Raw genomic sequence first — 15,107 nt, 5'->3', positions numbered from 1 at the left:
TTGGCAAGCTTGAATAAAGCAAAATAAAATAAACCAAAACAACCTACTAGTAGCATAAGTGCCTGAAAGTGTCAGACAAACAATATGTGGTGTAACTTTTTCCTAAGCCTCTCTCACACAATCAAAATATGGTATGTGCTCCCAGCAAAATTACTATCAAATGTCTTTTGGAGCATCCATAATCTTTCATAAAATCCATATCTCCACAAGAGAAAAAGGTGACCACTATTATATACTGATGGCTTGCTAAAAAAAAACACTGACACACAGAAACACAACCAGGATTTGATGCAGAAAATATACATTTTCATCCCAAAATGAGAGGATTTACCAATGTGTTTAAAAGATTCAAAGCTGTTTCATTTAAACAGGACTGACATGCACATTCATGGCACTCGATGTAATCCCTGCAGGGCAACAGGCTGCAGACTGTAAGCCAAGACTGAGTCATCTCAGACAGACAGAGATGGAGAGAGAACGTCATGAAGCAGGTTACTTTTCACCCACCTTATTAAATTGGATGTCCAAACAAGCCTTATGTCGTGGTGATCAACTCTCTCTCCACTACCTTCCTTTTAACATGATCTGTTGGGCTTTTATGTGCGTTTCTCACACGTTTAATGGATCGGAAATGGATGGTACCAAAGAATCATTATGACCATCTGACAATGTGACTGCTGCCACGTTCTACATCTAACAAACCACCTAAGACTATTCGTTATGTAACACGAATAGTGCACTGATAAAATGTGACCTTGAAACAACTCTTTGAAAAACTGAATGGAATGAATGAAAGGAAAACGTTCAATATGAAATGTTGGGGGATTCAGTGAAAAAGAAAATCTAGTTTAGTAGTGGCAGTGGAAGCCCTGGTTTCATTATGTCTCCTCCAGCTGTTTTTATGACTGCACCATGGGGACACAGCAGTTGAAGAACTGCAGAGAGATTTTGATTCAGTAGGTTTTAAAATCGTTCTCTACTTCTCTACACTTTGTGTGGCTTGGAAGAAATTCCTAACACTGCCGAAAGGTTTCTATATTCCATAACTGTCATGATGGTACAGTATGAAGGGTTAAACTGCTGCCTCTTATGACCCACTAGCTTGTGTTTTACTGGGAACCTGTTTCTTTATGCATTTTATGACCTGAACCACACTAACTCATTTTTTGCAGCGTCATGCAACAGGAACCTCTACTGCTTAGGAAAAGATGAGCATCATGCTCCACTTGCAGAACTGACTGGTTAGTAAGGTGTGATTTAATACACATCGATCATTTAACCTGTTTAAGAGCAGGTTAGGTCTGCACCTTACGTTACCATGGTGATGTACCCCAATGAGAATAGAGCATCTCCTGAAGCTACTTTTCTAAGACCATAGCTCCGCTTTGTAGTAAAAGTGTGGTGGCGGCCTGTATGTAAAGTGGTGGATTTATTCAGACACAATCTCCCTATTTAGAATTTCTTTTCTTTTTTTATTTTTCAGTAACTTATTGTAAATTTCTGGCAACATTAGACTTGTAAAAGGGTATTTATCTACACTTGATGCTTTATTTCATTTTAGATAGCCCAGTGCCAATACACTCTTAGCATGACTTATCAATTAACTTTAAGTTTAAATTGTTGATTACAAGCCATTTAACTATTTTTACATTAATTTGCTTCTCATAACTGAAGCTTGTATTTCTATTTCTTTATTTCTATTTGAATATTCTGTTTTGTTGTGTTTTGTATCTGATTTAATTCATCTTGTCTATTTTTAAATGTTTGTTAATAATTCAAATAAATCCTTATATTATAAATGAGGGATACCCCCAAGGATTTGTCCAGTCTAAATAAAATGCCTTTTTACCCTTTAAGACAGGTCGGAGCCAGCACGCTCCATTTTGCGTAACTAGAACTACAACCATGCAAGCTCACGCAATAATTTTTTTTGCACATGAAACAGGAGTTGTACCTACATCTTATCCCATCAGCTTGCCCTAGGTCACAGTTTCCTTCCACATATAGCTTTGCAAAAATTGCATAAAAAGCACTTGCAGCAACAAAAACATAATATTCCAGAAACAGGCTTTGCCGATCCGATCAGCTGTTCGTAACACTTCCTAGGTTGACGTCAGCATGAACTATTGCATATCCGCCATAACCAACCTAAACCGGAAGTGACGTCATTTTTGTGGAAAATGTAGTTTTTTACCTTCAGGGCTTTATAAGCCTTCATTGGTGTTTTTAAAAGTCATGTTTGACTTTATGCTTTTCTATATAGTTTCTGGGATTCTTAGAACTCAAGTTGCACAGCTGGAAATAGTTTATTTTGATGCACATGCTGTTTTGTTTTGTTTTTTTACAAATTTGCAATATAACATTTATTTTAGTTTTTCCTGCAGGATATAAAAATTGGTGTATTTCAAAATTAAAACTATGAAGACACTCAGAAATTATTTTGTGCAACCTTTTTGTATTTGCAGTTTTGAGGGATAAACCTCTTAAATTTCTCTTTTACATATATTTCTCTAGAAATATATGTAAAAAACAAAAACAATTTTCAAATTTTTTGTAGTTTATTACACCTTTCTGCAATTTATGTAGTTACTATGCACTTAATGCATACATACTACTAGAATTTGGGCTATAATGGGTGTATTGATGTATAGCAACTTGAAATGCTCCCAGAAATTGCACTTTAGCATGTAAAAATATAAAGATAAGCTCTGGCGGACTTGGTTCTATGGTAGGTCTTAAAGGGTTAATACTACAAAAATAGTAAAAAATCATAGCTGTGAATGAAATACACCTCTCCGTAGAAACATACATCTATTCCCATCTGTACGTGCCACTTATGCTGCACAAAGTTTGTTGTTTCTTTCAGCATGATTAAATATATTGAATACCTCTATTTGTCAAATCAAAACATATAAACATAACCTTTAATAAGAAACCTTCCATTATTCCAGAAAAGCTCCGTTACCTGCTGATATCGCTTTGTGTTTTCACATGATGAAGCTTGCAACCCTTAGCCTTCTATATCGATGGCAAAGAAATCACTAGAAGATTATTATGGAACATATGGAAATGATATAATAATAGATACATGTCCAAAGATGCTACAATATATGTTACATATAATATATGTAACAAGTTTTTTGTAACATATACTTAACATAGATCTGACAGAGACATGGCTAAAGAGGGAAATTTCAGACTATCCAGTGGAACAGCTAGTTTCTCACTAATTCTGGTGACTGCAGAAAAACAGCAGTAAAAGCAGTAAGAAGGGCTTAACAGCTTTGTTTACTCAATATGCTCAGCACTGGCTTGAGGCCATACTATTTACCACTGGAGTTTTCATCATTGTTCAAATTATGCCATCAGTGCTCTGCACATGTGACATGATTAATTCCACAGTCACAGGCCAATACATAGCAACCCAGTGCACTGCTCATGAGTGGAGATGGAGCCCATTTACCAGTTCTTGACAGTGCAATTAAACAACAATGTCAAGATGCGTTCGCACAGTCACTGTAACTTTTTCCAACTATACCAGACAGAGAAAGCAGTTAGACTGCACTGCATTGTTAAACAGTCTGCACCCTGCCTGCTCTCTAGTGAAAGATTCACTTACACTGCACCTCATAGAAAACCAGAATAGTACAAATTCTGTATATAATATCAGAAAAGTGAAGCCAATGCAGAAATGCCTTAAACTTGCATTCTTTTGAACAGCCAGCAGGTCGTATTTCATGAGGAAATTATGGTTCAGTGATAGTAGCGCGTGGGCAGCACATACGCAGCATGTGGGCAGTCAGTTGGCAGTCCATGAGGCAAATACAGACACAGTCTACCTGCAGAGAACGTTTTTTGTCAGATCGAGACAGTCTGTGGGTAACTCTTGCTCGTGCTGTTGCTGGTCCATCAGCCAGCTGAGGAGAAGAGACAAGTCCTTCCCTTCCCTTGTCAACCAATTACCATTCAACCGATGCACAGTGTCATCCACATCATGCACTGGGATGCTGGGACTTTGGGAAGCTGCACAAGAGCAATGGTGGTTATTGATATTTTATAAATAATCAATTAGCATTTCATAGTACAATAAAGCAAGATATGCTTTAAGATTGGCCTACCTAGCTTGGAGCAAAACTGAGACTACTGGGCCACATTAACTACTATCCATGTCCAGTTGATGTAGACATGCACAGTCTGCTGTGGTTGTTTTTCCAATCTGCAGTGGTCAGTGTTGTATTTTCTATGGTTTGCTGGGGAGGTGGCCTTGGGCCTTATGATGTCAATACGCTTATGACGAAGGCCAGCTCTGTGACATGGATGGAACTGGGCAGTATGTAGGCAGTGACAGAGAAAGGGATGAAAGGAAATCTGAAAGCACTCATGAACAACCCCTCTTATCCTTTGCCAAGCTGAGGAGGCTCAGGAGCACATTCACACACAGATCCAACCAGCCATGTGCCTCAAAATGCTTGGAGGATCTCTCATGCCATCAGCAATCTCCAAAGTTTACGTCCAACCTCAACTAACCGACACTCAAACACATGGTCTCTATAGCTTTTTTCCATATATAATGCATGAAAAACAAATGATGTTGCCTGGAGAGGCAAAGAGTCAACTGGAAAAAGTGGACTGTTGTGTCTATTACACACTTTGCTGTGATATGGGGTTGCACCAGCAGATAACATGGCACCTCAAATCATTACAGACTGCAGAAACTATACCCCTGGACTTCAAATCCTGTATTCTATGCCTCTCCACTCTCCCTCCAGAACCTTGGGAAATCGGAAATTTAAATGTCAAATCCAAGAGTATCCCAGCTAAATACTGCACTGCATAGGACTTTATTTTAACCATCAGTGTTTTTAATGTTTTCAGATCATGTTGAAATAATCAAACTCCCAAAGAGTGGTGTGAAAAAAAGTTTAGTTTTTTACACATTATTTATGTAAAAGAACTCCAAATGCTAGCAGGTGTTTCTGTGGTCAGTTGATAAGAAGTCTGTAATATGCAGATGGCTGTGCATTCTGTTTACGCTTCCTCTGAAGAACAGAGCTGCAGCCAGATACCCTAGGCCTTCCCCAGGCTGAAAGCTAATACATTAAGTGCAAGACAGCCCCCACTGATGATAGTACTCATCAAAACACACTCAATTATGCACATGTCCAAAAAAAGAAAAACTAACCCACAATCTCAAGCGAAGGCTCCCCTTGTCTTCAACAAAATATATATAAGCTCTATGAGTCAGTAGTTTTAATACAGTCACTTGTTGCTGTATCTTATTTGTGTGTACATTTATCCAACTGCTCTGTGAAAAGGATTGAATTGAAAAGAAGAAGTTGGATTGAAAAGAAAAGTGATTTAAATTGTTCGTTGGAGCTCATTGGTTTGAACATTTCAGAAACTGCTGATCTACTGGGATTTTCCCACACAACCATCTCTAGAGTTTTACAAATTATGGTCTTAAAAAGAGAAAATTTCTCGCGAGCAGTAATTCTCTGGGTGAAAATGCCTTGTTGATGCAAGAGATCAGAGTAGTTCTTGCTAAAAGGAAGGCAACAGTAAGTCAAATAATCACTTGTTACAACCAGGGTATGCAGAAGAGCATCTCCGAACTCACGACATGTTGAAATTGGAAGCAGATGGACTACAGCAACGGAAGACCACACCAAGTGTCATTCCAATCAGCTAATAACAGGAAACTAAGGGTAGAGTTCTCACAGGGTCACTGAAATTTGGAAAAAGTTGCCTGATCTGACAAATCGGGCGAACATGGTGTAAAAAACATAAAACGTCAGCTCCATCCTGACTTGTGTTAAAGGTTGGGGCTGCTGGCGGAGGCGTAACAATCGCACACTGAGCATCGTTTAAACACCACAGCCAGTTGTTGCTGACCATGCGCATCTCTTTATGACTACAGCGTACTGATCTTCTGAGGCCTGCTTCCTGCAGGATAATGCAGCATGTCACACAGCTCAAATTTATCTTGGGTTTCTTGTATGTGAGAGTAAGTTCACTGTACTCAAATGGCCTCCACAGTCGCCAGCTCTCAATCCCATAGAGCACCTAATGATTCTCTAATAAAACTAGGGAAAATTGCGAACAGTGTTGTAAAAGCTAATTGTCAATTTATCTGTTGTTTGTATGTGAGATTAAGATGTATTTCTTTCATAAAGTTGGCCTGAAATATCAAGCAGTTTTCAACATTAGCGATCTGGTATTTACTCATTAATATTTAGTTCTCATCTCCTAAACTGTCATGTATCTGAGAAGAAAATAACATAATGGCAGCTGTTGTTTTAGTCATGAAATTACTGTTACAATCCCAAGATAATTACAAGAAGAAAATGTATTTGGAATTATATGACTTCATTTCACACCATCATCAATATGGCACGCTACACAACACTTACTAGAGAAAGAACAGGCAAAACAAAAGCAAACCAGTAACAGACTGAACTTTTAAACCCTTTAAAGTCCGTTTTTGAGAGTTTTTGAGACATCTACATAATCAGTGTTTTTTTTTTCACTCCAAAAAAACGAGGTGAAATTGAAGAATACATTTTTAAGCAATTTATTAAAAAAAAAAATGCTGGAATTACAAAATGTTGATACAAATGAGCTAATATATCCAGATAAATTAGACATTTCTGGCAATTATTTCATGGTTTGGGATTTAAAGGGTTAAAGACTTTACTTTAGATGTCAAAAAATGGGACAGCACAGTTACAGCAGAAATTTTCAACCCTTAATAGAAGCTTTGCACACCACATAATGCCCCAGGAATCAGGCAGAAAATGACACCTGAAATAAAAATCAAAGCTACATTTTAAATCAAGAGGCACTGTTTATCTGCAATAAGCAGCACTGATGCTACGATTATAATTTTAAAGTGGGAAAGTCAGACACTGAGCAGCGCGCCACAGAAATGCAACAAAAGCAGCACTGACAGCTTATTCAGACAGAGCTTACCTGAGAAATCTTATCCAACACCTGTCTCCCTCCATGAGCTATTTTATCTCTCATCTCTGGGCTCTGAAAAGTAGAGTGAAAACCAATTGGTTTCATAAGATTAGAAAGTACCACACGACCACCAGGTGCTCCATCTCTCAGCTTTTACCCTCACACACAGCTGTGAAGCAGAAAAGTGTGTCGAAAAAAAAAAGGTTTATTAGAAGATTGCAAGATTGATTGAAAACTGTTAACTGGCTTTTTGTGGATGGAAGGCTCAAGAGATTCATTAAACGCCTCTGTGTTTAAAATAAAGCCCACAAAAGTGTAATGCTTGACTCTATAACTACCTGCTGAAGTTAAAAATTATATTTGATCATTTCAAAATATATTTCCTCTAGTTTTCATTTTATCGTTTAACTCACAGCAAGTTTCTTCTGCTTCCCAAACATGTAAGCACACAACCAGGCAACACTTGAAAGAGAATATGAGTCACAAAGTTACAGCTGTGAAGGGCATACAATTCTGTCTGAAGACTGGTTTGAAAAGTGGAAGAAAACAATTCCAAGGACCTTCGAGAGGAACAGAAAATACTCAGAACATGAAAAGAAAATGTGTCTTTAAGCAAGCTTTCAGTGCTCTATAAAGAATCCAGCCTTTATTTTGGAACGCTAACTTCATTAGGTGTTTGGGTCAACTGCCCATGGCAGCAAATTACTGCATTTAGCCATGTAGGCATGGTCAAAACAAACTGTTACGTTTAAAACAAGCATCAGAATTCAAAGAAAATTTAAATGACTCTGAATTTTTCAATCTTTGTTGGGCTAGTCTGAGTATTTCAGAAACTGATGATTTACTTCCCACACAAGCATCTCTGGAGTTTACAGACAATCTTTTCTTGTTTAAAATGCATTGCTAACGCATTTCAGTGTCATGGCTCTGGTTCTGCTTTCCAGCATTCTGTGTTTTTTGAACTTTAAACATCTTTTTTTTTAAAGTAAGTTTACATTTCACACAGTCACAGTGAATAAAGAAGGTTAGAAAAACATTGTCTCAGTTTCTGCTTCGACATTCAGATGATAGGGTCAGATTTTAGCTGTAAACAACTTGAAAACATGGCTCCATGTTTACAGCCTCTTGTTGAATATATGCCATGAAGAATTAAAGCAGTTCTGAAAGTAAAAGGGGGCCTGGTCCCATATCAGCACGATGTACCACTGTACTTCTAAAGGTTGTGAGCTGGCTCCTTTCCCGTGTCTTTCTCCTTGTGTGTGTGTCAGTGAAATAGGGTCTACTCCTTATCTAAGGAGGGCAAGGTGTGAAAAGGAAGAGAGACAGATGTAGAAAACATTACTTGAATTAATGACGGTGACAGTGAGTGCAATAAAACCTTCTGTATTTATCACTCTAGAGCCAAAGATGGAAGGACACTTACATCAAACATGTGAAAGTAAGGCCACATGAATGTGGTGACAGTGGTACAAAGTCCCCTGCTAGTACCATCACAGCTGCCATGCTCCAAAGCAATCGACCGAAGGGAAACACTGTAGCAACAGCCCTCCTTCCAGATCATTGATATTGGGTATTGACAGTCTCACATGGTGTTGACTGAACAATGTGACTATGGAGAAGATTACCCTGCACAATAAACAATAGTCACAAACGTTAGCTTTAGCTCTTTTTTAGTTTTTATCATGTTACACAAATGACATCCTTAATTGTGTTTGGTATTTGTGTGCAAATGGATAAGATGGAAAAAGGTATGCTATCTGTAACTCATAAGAAAGCAATTAAAGAAAATTCTGGACTGAACCTGAGAGCACTAAAAATCCAGTGGAACAGTCTCCAGCAAAGATAATCAATCGCACTACACAGCTCTGAAACAAGCAGTTCTTTAGCTCTGTTCCATCAACAGAAAAGAGAGCAGTGACTGGTTTGCATGCCAGATAACATCCTTTGACAAAGCTCTAAAAGCACATTTACAGCCACATCAGGAACTTATCATTTCAACTTAACCAGCTATTTCAATCACAAAAAGCATTCATAAATGAATTATACAAGAGGAATTACATAGTAATTAATTTGGATTTTACATCGCGTTTTGTCAAATGTCATTGGTACAGCTATTATGGGAAATGGCTAGCACTTAAAACGTCTGTCAAGCGCAGTGATTTGCGCTGACTTTTAAATGATTCCTAATCATCCATCATTTTGTGGAGCGCATCAACCCACACTGTTTATTCCCAGCTTGATTACAACCTGTGCTTCCTGCTACAAAGATGAACAGTCCGGTGACATCATGCCAGCAAAATAAAAGATACCTCTGACAGCAAAATTCAGCTGAATAGCAATCAGAGGTTTGTCTCAGTTTTTATTAACAGTCACGGCATCTAATACCAAATCTTATCTGTGTTAAATACTCTTTAACAAATGAAGATGGGGACAGTGAGATCCCACTGAAACCACTCTGGATACAGCTGAAAAAGTATACTCAATATGATTGAAGCCTTCCAATGTCAACTGTGAACCTTGGTGCTCAAATCCGACTACTGTGTTCTAAATGTCCCAACAGGTGTGTTTCAAGGTAACGTCTGTATTTCTTAGTGCTCAGTTTGTTGTAATAGACTATGTGGAGCAACATGAAGCAGATCATTATCCTTCAGAATCACCTTAGTCACCACAACTGTGTCTCACAGGAGTTAGTTTGTTGCAGCAGGCAGAGTCATTTTCTGTAAATAAATCGCAGTGTGTTAAGACTACTGATAGAGCCGTTGGCACAGACCGGGCAAGGCGTATGGCTGAGAGTGCCTTAGTCACAGAAAAGACTTATAATGCCTTAAACACAAAGTCTTTGGTTTGATAAATAAATAACTCATCTCATTTGTTTTGTTCCATACACAGTTGTGTGTTGCAAAGTTGTTCATGAATGTCTGAGAAATTAATTTAGTCCTTTTTATTTAATGCTTTAAAATCAGTTAAAAATAATTTTAGCAGGTTATAAATGTCTTTCAAAGATCTCTTTGGGCATTGGCGTCTTTTTTATTCATTGCCAGTCTAAACCTTGTATCTGACTATTTTTAGGGGAATGTTGTTTTTTAAGCAACTTAACACTTAAAGATCCAAAACATGTAAACACAGAAACTTTATCAAAAAAAACCCTCACAAAATGTATTTCATTTTTTCAAGAAGCCTAAAATCAATGGAATTATGAACATATCATAAAAAATATCTTGAGATTTTGGTCCAAAAAGCAATATTATCTGGAAAAAATCTGGACAATGATTTACACTGCCAATGCAGCAGAAGCATATCTGGATAGAAAATCACACAGTAGAACACCATCATTCGTGGACTGGCCTCCCCAGAGTCCAACAAAAGGTAGCCAACATTCAATGTCTCCCAAGAAGGCAGGAGAACTATTCCTGAAAATGACAAGAAAACTGGTCTAAGAGAGTTCAGGCTGTGGTGAACAATAAAGGTGGCTTCATTAAATTCATTCATTAGACTGTTTTTGGCTTATATACTGTATTTCCATGTATGTTTGCAGGTGTTGCAATAAATTTCTGCCCATATTTCCCATTTTTCTAGCAAAATATAGGAATGAGAGGTGGCGCCAGACTTTTACACAGTCCAGTAGTAACCTTTTTTTTCTTTTACAATTTGCAGCACTATAAGTGACAAAACACTAAAGACAGAAAAAGGACAAAATATGTCAACAGTCTCTGAATGAAGCCTAATTTCCTCCACGTTTGCTAACTTATTATATAAACAGGTTCCAAAAACACCTGTTTAGTTTTTGTCACTGGTGGTACAGTCATTACATAATTGCCAAAAGCATCAGTAGTATTCATTAAATATTTTACAGCTGCCTCGGGCTTCTAATTGCTTGTCAATTCACCATGGTACGATGTATAATCAATGTTTTCAGTTCAGGGCCTGGACCAGAGAGGTACTTCATCATGCCTCAGTAATTAGAAAGCAAATAAAGACCTGAACTACCCAGCAAAGCCAAGTCAGGATTTCATTCTGCACATCGTTCAGTGCTATTATGTACTGCCATGCATTTTTCGCAGAGGGAATACCCGTAATAAGTGTTAGTGCCTAAAGGCCTCATGAAAAAATCTTTTTTTTTCCTTCAGTTGCCATAACATCCCAAGACACTTGTCTAATGCCAAGGTTTCAATGACACCACAGCTTTACCTACAATATCAATGTTAAAATCATACAGAAAAGTTAATAGATCACTTTAATTTAACTATATTGCATTGTACACAAAACCAAGTTGATGGGTCATTGATTCTTTGTCACGGCAAGGTACCTACTAATAAATTACAGTTTAAATTCCCCCATGACCTTTTCCTTTTCCTTGTCTTTCTTCTGGACAGTCAACATGTGCTTGTTTCCTGGCTTTCACAAAAAGAAGAAAAAAGAAAGCCTAATATCCAATCAATAACTGCTTAATGGACTCATGCGAATTTTAAATGCAGGATTAGCAGACAGGCATTGACGATGAAGTGCACCCAGTACTAGATTTTCCCAGAACTGCTATTTATGTAAAACAAAGTATGCTTTTAAGCCATTAACGGCCACCCTAAATCTGAAAATAATGTTACAAACATTGCACTTCCCTAAGTTCTTTTCTTAAACGAAAAAGAAAAACAAGGCAGACACAGTAGATTAAGTCCAATTTTAAACCCGATGTAGTCTGACATCTTCCAGATTGGTTGTTGTTTCATGTGTCATGAGTAATACAAGTAGTGTTAGGACAGAAAGTGCAGGTCTGTCAGCTTACTAGTCATGGCTTTTGTGGCAAAAAACCCACATTCATCCATTTGCAAAGAAAGTGGCACCTTAGTATTATGCTATCATATTGAATAATGCCCCCAAATTTTCATGCCAGCCTGTTACTTACAGGGTATCATTTGCTCTTCTTTTGACCCCATGCAGATTACAGCAAGTACCGTACCATTTACCAGAGGTTGCAGTACCATTGATACAAGGTACAAGTGCTTAAAAACACAACTAACAAACAAAATGCTTAAAAATAAAAGTGATAAAAGTGTGTCTCTCTTTTACGGAGCCCCGCAAGGGACATGGGAGAAAAAAAAATTACAATGAACTTTTGCGAGATCTCGCAAAACTAACTCGGGATCTCGCAAAAGTTTTGCCATGTCCCTTGCGGGGCTCCGTACTCTTTCTCTGTCACTATCAGCAAGATGGAAAAAAATCATTATATATGTCTCTTTAACCACTTTATACAAACTAAACATTGAATTTTTATAGACTATATAATTGCAATTAGAATATGATTTTCTGAAACATTAATACTGTGTTCTAACTGTGCAGAAGACTCACTCATAATGCGATGGATGATTTGATTGGCTTGTGAACTGTCACCCGCAGGTTGACGAGTAGATGTTTGGGATGCTGGATTTGTCCCTCTCCCATCATGCAGAGCTGCTGAAGAACATCAAAAAACTTCAAAACCAACGCTTGGGTATTACAGATGTGAAGTGAAGCACTCTGCAATAGTGATGTGTCGGTCGCGAACGAAACGGCTCTTACAGCCGGGTCTTTGACTTGAACAACGTGAGCCGGCTCCTTATCGCGAGCTGTGGGTTTTGTTCTTTTTTTTTTTTCTCTCACCCTCTCTCTCGCACTTTTTTGCCGCTTCACTCCGCATGCGAGCCTTGTGCTTTATGCTGGGATGGGGGGGGTGTAGTTACACTCAGTAGCACAGGAAGCGGGAGGGAGAGAGAGAAAGAGCCAGGGACAACAACGTCACATTAGAAAGGTATAGTAATCATCCACAACTATTTTCAGTTGCGGATGATAAAGGATTCAGAAAGTTTATTCATGCAGGCCCATATGACAGAGAATGTGCATGTTCTTTTTGTTTTCATATTATAATTTATATTTAATTGTGTTTTGGTTTGCAGTGTTTTGTGTTGTTTCACTTTAAATTTGTAAAAGGAAAAAGCTGAAAATTTAAATAGATAAAGGTTGAAATGTGAATAGTTGGTTTTTGTATTTTTTTGTATTTGTATTAATTTATGGATTTATTTATTACATTTTATGTGGAGTGAATAAATAAAAGTATATTTACGGTGGCCCCTACAGACAAAGAACGTACAAACTTCAAAACACGTACAAACCCCGAAGCAGTAAAAACTCCAAAACATGTAAAAACTCCAAAACACGTACAAAACACAACAGAAGTGCTCCAGAATGCTAGGTGCAGTGTTGAGCTTTTGTTACCTAGTGGCTACACAAGCCAGCAAGTACCAACGACTGGATTTAGTGTGTGGTAGTAACAGGTAAATGAACTTTTTTTTAAATTATTTGAATATATATGAATGTTTGTGTATTTATGCAATACACATATGCTTTCATGCTTTCAATTGTGTAATTTAAGTGATCTAGTAGTTCTGTTTGGGAAGTTCAGTTCAAGCTAGAAATGTGTTTTGGAGTTTGTACGTGTTTTGTCTCTAGGGGCCACCACATATATTTATATATAAACATATATAAATAAAAACACTTTTTTAAATTCCTTTTGTGCATAATTTTATATTATTGTTAATAATAAATTAATTAAAGCAACAAAACAGCCTGAAGAGCCGGTTCGGAGCCGAAAGAGCCGGCACTTTTTAGTGAGCCGAGCCGAAAGAGCCGGTTCTCTAAAAAGAGACGGAAATCACATCACTACTCTGCAACCAGCTCAGCTACATCCTGCATCGTTGAGACTGCTAGATATGTATTGTGTTTACCACATTCGGGAAACAAGATGAAATTAGCTTTGCATGAGTGCTAGAGGTTTCGGCAGCACCTGATTGTTTTTGCAGCTCTGTGCTCACTACTGCCCCCTGAAGGGTAAAAGCTGAACTAAAGGTAAAGTATGGGCATGAACTTGCACGACACTTTTTTTTTTTGGCTGAAAGTAATATTTTCCTTTGTGGATGACATCCAAGTCTCACTCCAGTCACTCCATTTTCTTTTCTTTTTGACAGTTTGACTTTCACTGTGCAATGCCTATGCCGCATTGCTCAGACTGTAAAGTTTGGTTCATTCGGCTAGCTCTAATTTCCCAAGGGCTGCCACAGCGGATGGATCCGTATTGTTTGATTTGGCACAGATTTAAGGGCAGATGCCCTTCCTGACGCAACCCGTCCTTTTATCTGTGCTTGAGGGACAGGTGTCGTACCATTTGTGTTAGCTCCTGGTTTCGAACCACAGAGTTTTCACGTGTAAAGCGCATGCGTTAAAGGTTTCAGCTAAAGGTTGTCGTATTATTCAATTATACGCGGGTCCACTGTACGATTCATAACCACACTTTATTTTCTTGTTCTTGCTCTGCCCCACATAACATAACATTCTATACAGAAACACACCGGTCTCGCCCTCTAGCTGCCATCAGCCTAACTACACTGACCGGCTGCATTAACATCTACTGTACAATGCAATTACACCACATCTCCCCTTTCTAGAATCAATGGGTAGACTACCATTGACTCACCAGACCTTAGAGGGTTATTCTGCCTCTGTGGCTGGAAGGTCTGGTCCTGCGCTTACCTGTAAGGAATACTATATAATGAAAATCTTAACTCTAATTAACCCGTTAAGTAACACAAATTCTTACATGCTAACTTGTCACACCCCCTGCATTTCCCAACTTCTGAACATGCATATTTGAAAATGACAACCTTTTAGCTTTTACACTTTTACCCATATTGTGCAAACAATACTACGAAAGAGGGGTATTTTTGTATAAAACAGTCCTTTCCATCTTATCCGTTATAAGTCCAATCTGGTTGGTCTCACAACCACTCTTCCGGATCTGGTTCTGGGTGTAGATGGAAGCTCTGGAGAAACTGTCTCTGGCATGTCCGTGGAGCACTGCTCCCCGGCTTCTGCAGATTCTGGCTCCCCATTATTGCTCTCAGTTTGGTCTGGAGAGTGTTTCATGGGAACAAGATGCCGACGATTCCGCCTAATTGTCCCACGAGGTCCCTCCACGAGATATGATCGTGGTGTGGAGTGGCTGCCAATAACGGTGCCGCTGGCTCTCTGGTCTGTTATCCACACTTCTTGGCCTGGAGTGAGCCTGTCGAGGCTGCGTGCGCGATGACGAAGGTTATATGACTGTGCCTCTTTAGTCCTCC

The sequence above is a fragment of the Mchenga conophoros genome, linkage group LG4 (assembly GCF_057382185.1).
Source record: "Mchenga conophoros isolate Kocher_MC1m ecotype Shallow Benthic linkage group LG4, M_conophoros_male_GT1.1, whole genome shotgun sequence".
Lineage (NCBI taxonomy): Eukaryota > Metazoa > Chordata > Actinopteri > Cichliformes > Cichlidae > Mchenga > Mchenga conophoros.
This window is presented reverse-complemented; position numbering follows the sequence as displayed.